This window comes from Notamacropus eugenii, chromosome 2, assembly GCF_028372415.1.
Source record: "Notamacropus eugenii isolate mMacEug1 chromosome 2, mMacEug1.pri_v2, whole genome shotgun sequence".
Taxonomy (NCBI): Eukaryota; Metazoa; Chordata; class Mammalia; order Diprotodontia; family Macropodidae; genus Notamacropus; species Notamacropus eugenii.
The window spans coordinates 192,373,537-192,390,234 of record NC_092873.1 but is presented as its reverse complement, the minus strand read 5'-3'; positions in this window follow the sequence as shown (position 1 = coordinate 192,390,234).

The following is a 16,698-nucleotide window of genomic DNA, read 5'->3' as shown; positions in this document are numbered from 1 at the left end:
CCAGGAAACTGAATTACTTCCATTTGAATTGTTGTAGGAAAATTCTGAAGATCACCTAGAAGGATAAGGTCTCAGACACTGAGATCCTTTCTCAAACTCAACCACCAAGCATTCAAATGCTACTACAGAGAGCGTAACTCTGATGGGCTGGCCATGTTGTTTGAATGCCAAACAAACACTTATCAAAAAGACTACTTTATGGAGAACTCACACAGGGCAAGTGCCCACATGTTGCTCAGAAGAAGCAATACAAGGACACTCTTGAGGTCCCTCTTAAGAACTTTGGAATTGATTGTGTGACATGGGAGACACTGGCACAGGACCACCCAGTATGGCATGCCCTCATCAGAGAAGGTTTTGTGCTCTATGAGCAAAGGAGAGTTGCAATAGCTCAAAAGAAATGAGAGACATACAAATGTAGAGAACACCCCAAGTGTTCACATGGACTATTTATGTCTGACCTGTGATACAGCAACCTATGGTAGGGCATTCCAAGCTCATATTGGTCTAATTCGTCACAGTTGGACACGCTGTAACTTGACTCTAACATAATGATGTCATTTTGGTCCTTTTCGAGAACAAAGGACAACAAACAAACAATCTCCTGGAATAGTCTAATCATGTACTTTTGCATAGTAGCCAAGGGTTTTCATTTTCTTTTTTTTCATAGGTTTCAGGGAATCCTTTATAAAATACAAAGCATCATGGTGCTGGCCCTTTAAGGTTCCTTAAGTGAGGAATACAAGGGGAATGAAAAAATGTTCCTTTCCAAGTTTTTATCCTTCGGACCACAGCAGGTACTCTACCACACCAACTTGCCTTGGTAACTTAATTGTGATAGTGATGGCAGGGAATGTTTTCCTGTCATAGGAATTTTAGAGTCATTTCTTCTCTTTTATTGCAATTGCGTTTCAATCCTATTTTCTTTCAAATGACATATACTTTGATGTGCACTGATATTTGGGTCCAGAAACTATGGCATTTTAGTGTTAACCATGTAATGCTTCTGGAGAAAGAATGCTGTCCTTTGGCTCCAGGTTTATAAGTTTGGGAGTAACAACATCGTACATCCTTCACTTAAGCTCCAGTCTTTCCAATCCATGTATCCAGCTGTTATCATTCTTCTGGGTTCTACTCCCACATCACGAGTTGCTTGATGGACAAATCCACCTGGATGTCCCATGGTCACCTCAAGGTTAACATGTCTTAATCAGAACTCCTTATCTTCATCAGGAATTTCATACTATACAGCACTGAACCTAAAGTCAGGAAGCCCTGAGTTCATATTTGATATCTTTTACTTACTAGCTGTGTGACTCTGGGCAAGTCACTTAACTTCTGGTTTCCTCAACTATAAAATGGGAATGATAAAAATACCACCGATCTTCCAGGATTGTTGAGAATCAAATGAGATAATATTTGTAAAAAATACTTAGCACATTACCTGGCACTTAGTAGCAATATATAAATACTTATCCCTTCCCTTCCCTTCCCTCCCCCCTTCCTCTTAATTTTCATATTTCCACAAAGGACATCATGCTTCCAATTACCCTGATTGATAACTTAAGGGTCATTATCAATTCTTTATTCTCCCTCATACCCTCACATTAAATCATTTGCCGAGTCTTGACAATTCTATCACCACATCTTTCCCTTTAGTCCTCTTCTCTCCACCATCCTACTTCATACCCTTATCATTTCTTGCCGGGATCACTAATTGGTTTCCCAATTTCCAACCTCCGCTTCTCTAATCCATTCTTCATACAGCTGCCAAATTGATATTCCTAAATTATAGGTCTATCCATGGCCCCCACCCTCTCAAGAAGATTTAGTGGTCTCCTAATACCTCTGGAATAAAATAAAACTTGTCTATTTGTCACTTAATACCCCTTACAATCTGGTTCCAATCTTTCCTTTAAGGCTAAGTCCACATCGCTAACCCTCATGTAGTCCAAACTCATTGAACTACTTATTGTTCCCAAAACACAGAGAGCATTCTATGCCTTGGCATAGGTTTTGCCCTTTACTGGAATGTTTTTCCTCCTCACATCTGCCTCTTCGAATCCCTCAGTTCAAATATCGCCTCTTACAAGATATGTTCCTTATTCTCTCAGTTAAGTTCTCCATTAACCCCAAATAATTTTGTGTTTATTTCACATAAACTTATGACTTATCTGTTTGCATGTGGCTTCTCCTCAATAACATGTGAGCACTTTGAAGACAAAGACTTTTATCATTTTTGTCACTGTATCCTGGTATGATACCTGGCATATAAGCAGGTGCTTAATAAATGCTTATTGAAATTATATAGCATAATGGAAAAAGTGTTGGACTTGGAATAAGATGTAGATTTAAATACTGGTTCTAACACTTAGTAGCTATGTGATTATGGGTAAATTTGTCTTTCTGTGTCTATTGTATTATCTGTAAAATGGGAATAGTGATCCTTACACTATGTCTTCTATCTCCCTCACAGATCATTGTAGTAAAAGTACTTCATAAATCTTAAAGCATTATGTAAAAGTGAGTTATTACATTAGGATGATGTGAAGACTGCATTTGAAGATATGACTCCAGTTATATATTTTGTTGCCTAGTTATAGGCCAATATCTATTTGCTTAGACCCATTCAAGTTGTCGAACACATCACTGAAGCTCTAAAAATCATGCATTTTACTTAATGGCTATGCTTAAATATTAATGGAGAGGTATGCAAGGGTCCAACTCTTTTGAATTTCACCTTAGTATTATGCAAGAAAGGTGATTAAATTATCCATATCCTTTGACTCAGTGATCCTACTATTGGGTATATGCACCAAGGAAGTTAAAGAAAGATTCAAAGGTCCAATATGTATCAAGATAATCATTATATCATTCTTTATGGTAAGAAAACATGTATTCATCAATTAGGAAAATGACTGAAGAAAGTATGGCATATTACCGTAATAGAATATTATTATATACTACAAAAACATGAATATTAGGATTCAGAGAAACAAGGAAAGCTTTGTGTGAACCAATGAAAAAATAAACAGAGATAAGAGGTGGCATGGTGTAGTGGATAGAGCACTAGCATTTGAAATCAAGAAGATCTGAGTTTGAACCACACCTTGGACACTTATTAGCTGTGTGATACTGGGAAAATCACTTAATTTTCTAGGCCTCAGGTTCCTCATCTGTACAAAGATGTTATTAGACTCAAGGGACTTGTAAGATCCTTCTCAACTCCAAATGTGTGATCCTACATTAAGCAGAATTCAAGTCTAGAAGCATTTACTAATAACACATAACACCTAATATGTGCATATATCCCCTGTGCTAAGTTCTAGGAATATGAGAAACGGCAAAAATAGTCCTTGCCTTTGAGGAACCAAGATTTTAATGAGGAAACAACATAGAAATGTTCATCTATTTATCTCCTATGTATCATCAAACTACCATGTATCTATATTATGTATCTATCATCAATCTATCTATAACTATCATATATACATCATCAATTATCTATCCTCTAGTTATAAATATCTATCATATATCTATTATAATTCTATCATTTTTCTATAACTATCATCTATTATCAAGCTATCATCTGTCTATAACTATCTATCATCTTGCTATCCATTATCTAGCTATCTCACCTGTCAGTGAGTTAGGGGGATGTGTACCCTAAGTATGTGAAGACTTACCCTGGACAAATGAGAATAGTTTGTTCCAACGGCTATGAAGGTGGCTGAAACAAACACTGCAAAGTGTTTATAGCTTGGTCAGACATCAAAGATGTCCAGGTCATCCATTGCATCTTGACTTTTGTCTTTCCACTGGATTTTAATGACTCTGGAAGACAGAGTGAGGCTGATGACTCTGTGCAACTCTGCCTCATTTAAATCCTATTCATGCACAAATCAAGACATAAACTGTGATGTCACTGGTCCTCTTCGAAAACAAAGGACAAACAATTTCTATCACATACCTGTCTATTGATCATCAATCTCTCTCTCCTTTTATCTACAAAATTATAAGATGTATGCAGGGTAAACTGGAGAAGGAAAACTGGAAACTGGGAAAAGCTTCTTTCAGTAAGGTGAGATTTTAGAAAAGTCAGTGAATCCAAGAAACTGGAGTGAGAGAATGTGAAAATGGGACATTCAATGTCTTGTAAGAGGCCAGTGTCACTGGGTTGTAGAGTATGTGGAAAGAAATAGAGCTTAAAAAGACAAGAAGAGTAGTATTGTAAATTTTATTCTAGACATAAGAGGATGCCACAGGAGTTTACTGAGTAGTGGGTGATATGATCAGAAATTATTCTTTAGGAGATAATTTTGGCAGGTAAGTAGGGAATAGATTAGAAAAATGAGAGTAGAAGCTGGGAGACCAATCAGAAGTCTATTGCAATAGTCTAGGTGAGAATGGATAAATGTCAGGGGCAAGAAAACAACACACACAATGTCTATAACAATATAAATGAAAAAAAGGAAGTCATACAATGAGTAAAAAAAAAACCAGCAAAAGTGCCAAAAAACAGACAATTAAACAAGTCTCTGACAGAGGTGGGCAACTATTGGGATAGAAAATTTTTAAAAATTGTAAGACATGGGCTCTGTCATATGTTTTTTGCTTAATTGTTTTTCTTTGTCATAATCTGTAGGGAAGAGAAATTATTGTGGTATAAATATAAAAAATAGCAGGCAGCCAGTGATGTCTTAAGAGCCTACCATATGCCAGTCTCTGGGTTAGTTTTGGGCATACAAAGAAAAGCAAAAGGACAGTCCCTGTCTTTAAGGAGCTGACAATCTAATGGGGGTAACAACATGCAAACAATTACGCACATACAAGCTATGCACAGGATAAATAGGAAATAATCAACAATGGAAAGGGACTAGATTTAAGAAGGATTAGGAAAGGCTCCCAGTAGAAGGTGAAATTTTATTTAGCTGACACTTGAAGGAAGCCAAGAAGCAGAGATGGGGAGGGAGAGCATTCTAGGCATGGATGATAGCTAGAGAAAATGACTAAGACAAAGAGATCAAGTATCTTTTGTTCGGGGGAACTGCAAATATGTTTTTGTGGGTATACTCATTTATGTATATATGTATACACACATACATATATATATATACATACATGCACACACATTGATAAAAATGTTTCTTTTTAAATGAATAGTGGGAAAAGGAAGGATTGGAGACATTTGAAACTGACTGATTGGTTTGTGAATGGCTCTTTGAGATGTGATGTGAAGACCCCCAGGAGGGGAGCTTTACTCTAATTTGCTAAGGCAAATTCCAATCCTAGTTGGTTTAATAATGATAGGATGGTGACATGCATATATGTTAGGTTAGACTAAAAGCTACAAGAGGACAGTCAATGTGTCTTGCCTAAACTTGACTTATCCCCAAGGGATTAGCAGTGTTCCACACAGTGGGTGTTAAAAAAAAGTTTGAATTGAGATGGAGCCAAGATGTCAGAATAGGATGGACCTGTAGAAGCTCCCCCTCATATCCCATAAAATGCTTGTAAAAAATGACTCTAAACAAATTCTAGAGCAGCAGAAGCCACAAAATGACAGAGTGAAAGAGATTTCCAGTCCAAGACAGCCTGGAAGGCCAACAGGAAAGGTCTATTGCACCAGGATGGGCGTGGAGCACAGCCCAGGCTTGGCAATGCAGCACCAGCAGGAACAGAACCTGAGAAGGCCTCAGGAGCAGAATTCCCAGCAGCAGCTGTGGTTCTCAGATTGATCAACCCACAAACATCAGAGACAGCTTCAAAGGTCAGTGAGAAAACTCTTTCACCTGGGTGAGAAGGGAACACAGTCTGGCCCTGTCAGCAGCAGCTACTGCAGTGGCAACATCCATTTTTAGAGCTGTTGGCCTAAAGATCTTGGCCAAATCAAGAGCCTGATCTAGGTCTTAGCCCTGAGTGGCAGCCCTAGGGTGAGGAAGAACTCTGGCTGGCCTGGTGGAGCTGATGGAGGCTCTCAAGAGGGAATTCTACTTGCAGATCCTGGGTTGAAAAGTTTGCAGTAGCTCCCAGACCAAAGCACAGACCAGAAGAGGAGTAAACCCTTCTTCCTTGATTGTGCCACCTTGGAGGAATTGAGAATTTACAGGTCCCCAGAATATACCCTCCTCTTGACAAAGGACTCACAAGTCAAGTAACTGACTGAGAAAATGCCCCAAAGGTGGGGGGAGAGGGAGAATAAGACTATGGAAGGCTACTTTCTTGGTGAACAGGTATTTTCTTCCATCCTTTCAGATGAGGAAGAACAATTCATACCATCAGAGGAAGATGTAAAAGTCAAGGCTTCTGTATCCAAAACTTCCCAAATAAATATGCAATTGTCTCAGCCCATGGAAGAGCTCAAAAAGGATTTTGAAAATCAAGTAAGAGAGGTGGAGGAAAAATTGGGAAGAGAAATGAGAGCAATGAAAGAAAATCATGAAAAGCAAGTCAACAGTTTGCTAAAGGAGACCCAAAAAATGTTGAAGGAAATAACACCTTTAAAAATAGGCCAACTCAATTGGCAAGAGAGGTCCAAAAAGCCAACGAGGAGAAGAATGCTTTAAAAAGCAGAATTAGCCAAATGGAAACGGACATTCAAAAGCTCACTGAAGAAAATAGTTCTTTAAAAATTAGAATGGAGCAGATGGAAGCTAATGACTTTATGAGAAACTAAGAAATTACAAAACAAAACTAAAAGAATGAAAAAATAGAAGATAATATGAAATATCTCAGTTGGTTAAACAACTGACCTGGAAAATAGATCCAGGAGAGACAACTTAAAAATTATGGAACTCCCTGAAAACCATGATCAAAAAAAGAACCTAGACATTATCTTTCATGAAATTATCAAGGAAAACTGCCCTGATGTTCTAGAATCAGAGGGTAAAATAAATATTGAAAGAATCCACAGATCACCTCCTGAAAGAGATCTGAAAAGAGAAACTCCTAGGAATATTGTAGCCAAATTCCAGAATTCCCAAGTCAAGGAGAAAATATTGCAAGCAGCTAGAATTGCAAACAATTAGAGTATTGTGGAAACATAGTCAGGATAACACAAGATCTAGCAGCTTCTACTTCAGGGATTGAAGGACTTGGAATAGGATATTCCAGAAGTCAAAGGAACTAGAATTAAAACCAAGAATTACCTACCCAGCTAAACTGAGTATAATACTTCAAGGGAAAAAAATGATCATTCAATGAAATAGAAGATTTTCAAGCATTCTTGATGAAAAGACCAGAGTTGAATAGAAAATTTGACTTTCAAACACAAGAATCAAGAGAAGCATGAAAAGGTAAACAAGAAAGAGAAATCATAAGGGACTTACCAAAGTTGAACTGTTTACATTCCTACATGGAAAGAAAATATTTATAACTCTTGAAACTTTTCTTAGTATTTGGGTATTTGGAGGGATTGTACATAGATACATAGATAGATAGATAGATAGATAGATAGATAGATAGATAGATAGATAGATAGATAGATAGATAGATAGACAGATAGAGAGATAGATAAATGGATGGATATAAACAGAGAACACAGGGTGAGTTGAATAGGAAGGGATGATATCTTAAAAAATAAAATTAAGGGGTGAGAGGAATACATTGGGAGGAGAAAGGGAGAAATGAAATGGGGCAAATTATCTCTCATAAAAGACGCAAGAAAAAGCTTTTTCAATGGAAGGGAAAAAGAGGGAGGTGGGAGGGAAAAAGTGAAACTTACTCTCATCACATTTGGCCTAAGGAGGAAACAACATGCACACTCAATTTGGTATGAAAATCTATCTTACATTACAGGAAAGTAGAGGAGAAGGGGATAAGTGGGGTGGGGGGACAATAGAAGGGAGGGCAAATGGGAGGAGGGAGTAATTAGAAGTAAACACTTGGGGAGGGACAAAGTCGAAAGAGAGAATAGATTAAATGGGATAGGATGGAGGGAAATATAGTTAGTCTTACACAAGATGACTATTATGAAAGTCTTGCAAAACTACACATATATAACCTATATTGAATTACTTGCTTTCTCAGTGGGGATTGATGGGGAGGGAGGAAGTGAGAGAAGTTGGAACTCAAAGGGAGAAGGGTTTACTCCTCTCCTGGCCTGTGCTTTGGTCTGGGAGCTACTGAAAGCTTTTCTACCCAGGATCTGCAAGTAGAATTCTCCCTGGAGAGCCTCCATCATCTCCACCAGGCCAGCCAGAGTTCCTCCTCACCCTAGGGCTGCCACTTAGGGCTAACCCAGATGAGGCACTTGATTCCCCTAGGGTCTTTAGGCTGAGGGCTCTAAAAATAGATGCTGCCACTGCAGTAGCTGCTGCTGACAGGGCCAGACTGCGTTCCCTTCTCATCCAGGTGACAGAGCTTTCTCACTGACATTGGAAGCTGTCTCTGGCATTTGTGGGTTGAGCAATCTGAGAACCACAGCTGCTGCTGGGGATTCAAAAGAATGTTGAGAATTGTTTTTGCATGCAACTGGGAAATAAGAAATACAGGCAATGGGGGGGGGTATAGAAATCTATCTTGCCCTACAAGAAAGGAGAGAAGATAGGGATAAGGGAAGCAACGGGTGTGACAGAAGGGAGGGCAGATTGGGGGAAGGCATAATCAGAATACATGACATTTTGGGGTGGGGCAGGGGAGAGATGGGGAGAAAATTTGGAACTCAAAATTTTGTGGAAATGAATGTTGAAAACGAAAACTAAATAAATAAACACAGTATTAAAAATGTTTGAATTGAATTACATGTATCTAACACTTCAAGTGCACAAAGTACACACACACACACACACACACACATACACACACATACATGCATATATATGTAAATATATATATACTATTCAATCCTCACCACTACTCTGTGAGATATGTAGTACAAGTACTAATATCCCCATTTCACACATGAAAAAACTGAGACTCTCAGAGATTAAACGATGTACCTTAAGTCACAAGTAATACACAGAGCCAGAGTTTAAAGTGGATAAGTCCCGTCCTCTTTCCATTGAACCAGGCTTCCTCTGTTTCACAAATGATTCCTGAATCAAGAGAAGAAAAGAACATGAGATGGAATTGTATTTCATTTTCAATCAGATACTAAAGAAATGAGGTAGTTTTGAGATCTTCTGAAATGAACTGAAGAGTGTCGTGCTCTCATTCCACCTGCTATAGACATGGGAGATAAGCCTAATGCCAATTATGAGTTCATCAGTTTTGAATGTTGCTTGAAGACAAAATTAAAAGGATCTTTCAAAAAACAAAGGACATCTACTATATAGGGTGATTTGGCTTAATTATTTTTCTTTGTTACAAGGGAAGGTTTAACCTTCAGGGGAGCAGGAAAAGAAGAAAGGAATTTTCCTGAAATGACTATGATCTAAAAACAAAAGCATTAATAAAATGTATTAGAAAAAATAATCCCAGGCCCTAAAAAGAGAGGAACCTAAACCCAACACAGAGCTATGACATGGGCTCTTTTTCAGAGATAGTGTGATAGAAATTAAGTGGCTTACCTAGAGTCACACAACTTGTAAGTATCCAAGGATGTAAGGCAGGACATAAATTCAGGTGTTCCTGGCTTCAGGCCTCACACTCTATCCGTTGCATCACCTAGCTGCCACATTTTGTGGTAGAATCTGTCCCTATTCATTCTACTTTCATTCAACAAACGTCTTACAGCTGCCTATTACTATGGGTCAGGTCCTGTGCTAACCTTTCTCAAACACACAGGAACTGGAGGATAGGGTTCCTATCAAATAAATGTCAGGCTATCTGGCTCTGATTACGTTGTTCTAGGGATTTCTTATAAGAATATAGGCCAGGGCTGGGGAACCTGTGGCCTCAAAGCCACATGTGGCCCTCTAGGTCCTCAAGTGTAGCCTTTTGAATTCAAGTTATTGTGAAGTGTGAAGGCCACACTTGAGCACCTAGAGAGCCACATGTGACCTCAAGGCTGCAGGTTTCTTACCCCAGTCTAGGCTCTTTGATACCCAAATAAAATTCTATGAATAATGGAGAGCCCCAGACCTCTGGATTAAAAATTTTCCATAGATTCCTTTGCTGTAATTCAAGAGAAACCCAAGGCAGCTGGGTGGTATAGTAGATAGAGCACCAGGCCTGCAGTCAGCAAGACTCTTCTTTCTAAATTCAAAGCTGGTTTCAGATACTTATTAGTGTGACCCTGGGCAAGTCATTTAACCTTGTTTGTCTCAGATTCCTCATTTGTAAAATGAACTGGAGAAGGAAATGGTAAACCACTCCAGTATCTTTGTGAAGAGAATACCAAACGGGGTCAAAAAGAGTCAGACACAACTGACCAACAAAAGAGAAACCCAGGGTTTCTACTCCCGTTATCCTAATTTGTTTCCCTAAGGAAAGGGTTGGAAAGGCTTCCCAAGGCTCATATTCTCAACTAATTTTAAAAAAAGGATGACAATACCAAACACGTCAGAAAAAAAAAAAAGACAGCTAGAGCCAACGATCACTCGAGATACCTTCTAGTCAGCGATCTATGTCCCTTTCAAAATAAATAAATAAATAAATGAGGTTACTCTGATATGACTTTGCTTTTGAAGCCATGCTGGCTCTAAGTGATCACTACGTTCCTTTATCAATACTCAAAGATTCACTGTCCTATAGTTTATAGACTCTGCCCTTGTCTTTTTAAAAAATCAGTAATATGTCCCATGTCCAGCCTTGTATCACCTCTCCAATTCTCCACAATTTTTCAAAGGTCACTGACAGTGGCTCACCAATAACATCTGCACTTAATTTTATCTTGAATAGGCCAAGAAGTGATTCACCAACAATATCTGCCAGTTCTTTCAGTACCAATGTATGGAGTTTATTGGAGCCTGGTTACTTTAGCTCATTGTGGGCAGCTAGGCATTTTCTTGCCATCTCACCTTTTTTTAGTTTCAACTCTATTAGCTATTTTTGATCTATTCTTCCAAATTCAAGTCCAAATGAGCTGTGTAGCTGCCTTTTTCTGTCACCTATTTTCCTTGTCCTCTCTGCTCTACAGAGATTCTTTTGCTTACTCTTGCCCCTAGCATACATTTTTAAAATCCAAGACATTACATTCTCCCAGTCTCAGGTCATTCTGAACTTCTTATTAAACTATGAGTGTGGTTTTTTTTTCTATTCATCCTCCATTACATGGCCTTGATTTCATGGTCTGAACTTCAAAACTCTAAGTTTGTGTGACCATGAAGAAGTCACTTAAAAAACAAAAACAGAAGATGGCGAAGTAGAAAGACACACATACACATAGCTCCAAACACACAAACCACAGAACGGCTAGAGGGGACCAAGCCAGGGCGAATTCTGCACCCAGAGACCACGGAGTATTGGAGCGAGGGAGATTCCTGCTCCGGAGAGACCTGCGGACCTCTCGCGGGGGGTCCTTCACGCCGCGGATTGGGCGCCGGGGCGGGGAGCGGAGTGCGGCCCTGCGCGGCCACGACACTGAGGGGAGGAGATCCGAGAGGGCTACGGGGATGGGATCTCCAGTGGCCATGCGGGTCCCCCCACCCACAGAGGGACCTGCAAACCTCTCGCAAAAGGTCCGTCACGCTGCAGACGCAGAGCTCAGCCCGGACCTGCGGCGGCAGCGGCGGCCACGGCTCCGAGAGGCACAGATCTGAGAGGGCTCTGGAGGCGGGATCTTCAGCGGCAGCACGGGCCCCCCCACCAACAGGTGACTGATGGGGGTGGGTGAGAGAGTCTCTTTGGCGGGTTGAGAGGGGAGTGGGGTGCCCCCAAGGCTCGGGCCCCCCCGGGAGGTGGGGGCTGAGAGGCGGCGGCCAGGGGCTCCCCAAACGGGCAGGAGCCTGGATCCATTGTGGAAGGTCTGTGCATAAACCCCCAGAGGGAACTATGCCTGAGAGGCGGCCCTGCCCCTGACCACCTGAACTTAATTCTCACACTGAATAGCAGCCCTGCCCCCGCCAAAAATCCTAAGGCGGGAAGCAGCATTTGAATCTCAGTCCCCAAACGCTGGCTGGGAGGACCAGGAGGCGAGGTAGGTGTGACGAGAACATTCAGAGGTCAGGCCACAGGTTGGAGAAAATGCCAAGAAAAGGGAAAAAAAATAAAACTATTGAAGGGTACTTTACCGGAGAAAAGACACTTCCTCCCTTCCTTTCTGATGGGGAGGAACAATGCTTGCCATCAGGCAAAGACACAGAAATTGAGGATTCTGTGTCCCAGCCCACCCAATGGGCTCGGGCCATGGAAGAGCTCAAGAGGAATTTTGAAAATCAAGTTAGAGAGGTGGAGGAAAGACTGGGAAGGGAAATGAGAGGGATGAGGGAGAAGCATGAAAAGCAGATCAGCTCCCTGCTAAAGGAGAACCAAAAAAATCTTGAAGAAATTGGCACCTTGAGAACTAGCCTAACTCAGCTGGCAAGGGAGGTGCAAGGGGCCAATGAGGAGAAGAATGCTTTCAAAAGCAGAATTAACCAAATGGAAAAGGAGATTCAAAAGCTCACTGAAGAAAATAGATCTTTCAAAACTGGAATGGTACGGATGGACGCTAAGGACTTTTCGAGAAAGACAGATATCTCAGAACATACCGCGCAGATTCGAAAAATGGAAGATAATGTGAAATATCTTATTGGAAAAACAACTGACCTGGAAAATAGAATCAGGAGAGACAATGTAAAAATTCTGGGACTACCTGAAAACCATGATCAAAAGAAGAGCCTAGACATCATCTTCCATGAAATTATCAAGGAAAACTGCCCTGAGATTCTAGAACCAGAAGGCAAAATAAATATTCAAGGAATCCGCAGAACACCGCATGAAAGAGATCCAAAAAGAGAAACTCCTAGGAGCATTATGGCCAAATTCCAGAATTCCCAAGTGAAAGAGAAAATATTACAAGCAGCTAGAAAGAAATAATTCAAGTATTGTGGAAATACAATCAGGATAGTACAAGATCTGGCACCCTCTACATTGAGAGATAGAAGGGAATGGAATAGGATATTCCAGAAGTCAAAAGAACTAGGACTGAAGCCAAGAATCACCTACCCAGCAAAACTGAGTATAATACTTCAGGAGAAAAAATGGTCTTTCAATGAAATAGAAGACTTTCAAATTTTCCTGATGAAAAGACCAGAGCTGGAAAGAAAATTTGACTGTCTAACACAAGAATGAAGAGAACCATGAAAAGGTGAACAGCAAAGAGAAATCATAAGGGACTTACTAAAGTTGAACTGTTTACATTCCTACATGGAAAGACAATATTTGTAACTCTTGAAACATTTCAGTATCTGGGCACTGGGTGGGAGTACACACACACACACATGCACACATGCACACATACATAGAGACAGAGTGCACAGAGTGAATTGAAGAGGATGGGATCATATATTAAAAAAAAAAATGAAATCAAGCAGTGAGAGAGAAATACTGGGAGGAGAAAGGGAGAAGTTATATGAGGCAAATTATCTCTCATAAAACAGGCAAACAAAAGACTTATTAGTGGTGGGATAAAGAGGGGAGGCAAGAGAAAAACATGAGGTCTACTCTCATCACATTCCACTAAAGGAAAGAATATAATGCACACTCATTTTGATAGGAAAACCTATCTCATAATACAGGAGAGTGGGGGACAGGGGCACAAGCAGGGTGGGGGGGAGGATGGAGGGGAGAGCATGGGGAGGAGAATGCAATACGAGGTCGACACTCATGGGGAGGGAAAGGACCATAAGAAAATAGAAGTAAAGGGGGACAGGATAGGATGGAGGGAAATATAATTAGTCCTATACAACACAACTAGTATGGAAATCATTTGCAAAACTAAACAGATATGGCCTATATTGAATTGCCTGTCTTTCAAGGGGAAGGGGTGGAGAGGGAGGGAGCTAAGGAGGTTAGAACTCAAAGTGTTAGGACCAAATGTAATGTTCTTACCACTGGGTAACAAGAAATACAGGTTAAGGGGTCAAGAAAGCTATCTGGTCCTACAGGACAAAAGAGAAGACGGAGACAAGGGCAGGGAGGGAGGATAGAGGAGAGAGCAGATAGGTCACAGGGGCAATTAGAAAGCTCGGGTTTGGGGGGGAGGGGATAAAAGGGGAGAAAATTTGTAACCCAAAATTGTGTGAAAATAAATGTTAAAAATTAATAAAAAAAAAAAAACAATCCCCCCCCCCAAAAAAAAATCTCTATTTGACTCAGTTTCCCCATCTGCAAAATGGGGATAGTAATAGCAACTACATCTCAAGTTAATGTTATGTTTGTTCTTCATTCTTGAAGAGGACCATGACACCAAGATGATGACATGACTTGCAGTTGACTTTGATTTGAGTGAGAGAGGGCTGTGCAAGGTCACCAGCCTCACTTTCTTCTCCAGAACCATCTGGGTCCAGTGACCTGGTATTCATCAGGACAAGTGGACATGGCCCAGGATGCAATGTTAGCCTGGTCCTTTCAGGCTGAAGTCTTATCACATTCTCACTTTGAGTGAAATACACCCATTCAATTAATAGTCTTCTTTAAATAGTTACTCAAGAGATGACCCCTTTAACCAAAAAAAAAAAAAATCACATCTCAAGTTGATGTGAGGATCAAAATAAATAAAAATTGTAAAGCACCTGGTACATAATAAGCACTATGTAAACATTATTATCAGTAGTAGTAGTAGTAGTAGTAGTAGTAGTAGTAGTGGTGGTGGTGGTGGTGGTGGTGCTGGTAGTAGCATACTAATTATTGATGAGTTCCCCATGCATCTGTATCAGTTTCTTTAAACAACTTCTCTTTCTTGCTGGAGTCATGTATTCATGTTCTAAGAATTTCATTCTTGAGAACTTCCCTTCTGTTTCTGACCAACTGCTGTAGAATTTTTTTGGCTGTTGAAATCCAACTTAATATTTGAACTCTTTGCCTTATGTTCCCTTAAAATTTGGGTACATTTTAGTCTATGCCTAATTTTCTTCTTCTCTGCTACAATCTTTGAGATGGAATAATCATTTTTTGATGATGTTCATAATAAATCATTTCTGTTTCAGCAACCAGCTCCTCCTGATTGGTCATATTTACAATTATCAATAAGATTGACCAAGAATTTATCAGCTGCTATTACTTTTGACAGAATGTCTGGTTAGATGAAATCCTCCATCATTTATCGTGTCTCTGTGCAGGGGTCATTGTTAAATATTCATTGTGAGCTTGGAAATTGGCAAAATACTACAAATCAAGGTTTCCTTTATTGTTTTTGTTGGTTGTCTAGACTTAAGTGATGGAAGAAAAAATGCTAACCATGCAAATTAAGCTTAAAAATGTTTCCTATGTACATTTTTCCCCTTCAGAGAACTGACAGTTAACTTTATTAGTACACACCTGTATCTGTGGAAGGTTTGTGATCTAATTCCTGAATTAATCATTTATGTCCTCCCTATGGCGAGGTGGTTATGAGAAGACTAGCATTTTGCTGATACAACTTTCCTCCTACCTATAACATCGGGAGACTTTACCTAAAAGAAGACAAAACTATCCCCAGGGTCTGATCTGCCTCAGCTTCTCTGACACAGCTTACCCACTGAACTTCAGCTTCTCCCCCTCCCCCAGGCAGCATGGGATAGGCCCAGGACAAAGTTGCCCTGGGACCTCATTGTCTCTGGTTTCCATCACAAAGCTTCCTGGTCATCTCTTGGAGTCTGAGCCTTTCAGACTTGGTGAGTGTCTAAAATCACACAAGTTGTCATACCCTGATGACTTACTGACCAGACATGTTCCCAGCAGGAGATGGGAGGGCTAATGTCCAAGGAAACTACTTGCCATTGTGTATTCTTGTTGGGTGTCCTTGTTGTATTAGGGAAAAGTAAACTTCCTTTTGCAAATGTTTAATGACTTCAGTGCTTTATTTTATTCCCAAATCAAACCTGAACTAAGCACATTAGAGACTCTCCTAACATATACTTACCAAAATCTGTTTCTCACTCCATTGACCCTTACCCAAATGTTTTCCTTTATCCTTTCTGTTTCATTTCCTGGATTTTCTCAAATTAGTATGTCTTCTTAATATATAGTACTCTATTCTATTATGCATTATTTTCTTTTTGTTATATCCTTCCAGAACCATAATCTGGTCATGAGTCTCATCCTACTGTATCTCAATGATAAGTAGACTTTTGCTCCTTGAGCTAAGATTTCTAGTTCACTTTGTTTATTATCCATATTTTGTCATTTGACAAATGGAATTATGCCATCATCATTAAAGAAAAAAGCTAAAATATTTTCTTTTGCTTCTTGACCTCACCACCCTTTTTCCCTAGCATGAAGGCTTTTCATTCTCCACATTTTGTTATAAAACTCTTATCTGAGGGCAGCAGATAGCTCAGTGGATAGAGCACCAGGCCTGGAGAAAGACCTGAATTCAAATCCAGCTAAGACACTTACTGTCTGTGGGACTCTGGCCAAGTCACTTAACCTCTGCTTGCCTTGGAATGCTGGAGAAGAAAATGACAAACCACTCCCGTATCTTTGCAAGAAAACCCCGTGGACAGTAATGGCAAGCTAGGGTCCATGAGGTCATAAAGAATCAGACACAACTGAACAACACTTTATCTGAATCTCTTTTTAGCAGCTATCATATTCTGAGTTATATCTTAGCTATCTGAGAACATGTCTTATCCTCTTCCATTACGTTAAGAGGTCTGTGGGAACGAGGAATAAGACATTTCCTTCTTTGAATCA